Here is a 262-nt window from a genome sequence, read left to right on the forward strand (position 1 = left end):
TTAGTAAGTTAGTAAGTTAGTAAGTTAGTAAGTTAGTAAGTTAGTAAGTTAGTAAGTTAGTAAGTTAGTAAGTTAGTAAGTTAGTAAGTTAGTTAGTTAGTTAGTTAGCAGTAAACCTGTTGTTATACCCTACACCACTATTGTGGGGAGGGTTTTATGCGTTTGTGCTGAAGTTTGTAACACCCAAAAATATTGATCCTAGACCCACCTTAAAGTATACCAATCGCCTCAGAATCACTTTCTGAGTCGATTTAGCTATGTC

At 34.4% G+C, this 262-nt stretch overlaps 1 protein-coding gene across 1 annotated transcript in view; it reads left to right on the forward strand.

Annotated features, from left to right (window-relative positions):
• The window catches only part of LOC111680687 (cell adhesion molecule 3-like), a 172,794-nt gene that overhangs the window by 45,020 nt on the left and 127,512 nt on the right, over positions 1 to 262 (forward strand). The window lies entirely within an intron of this gene.

Source organism: Lucilia cuprina, chromosome 4 (assembly GCF_022045245.1).
Source record: "Lucilia cuprina isolate Lc7/37 chromosome 4, ASM2204524v1, whole genome shotgun sequence".
Taxonomy (NCBI): Eukaryota; Metazoa; Arthropoda; class Insecta; order Diptera; family Calliphoridae; genus Lucilia; species Lucilia cuprina.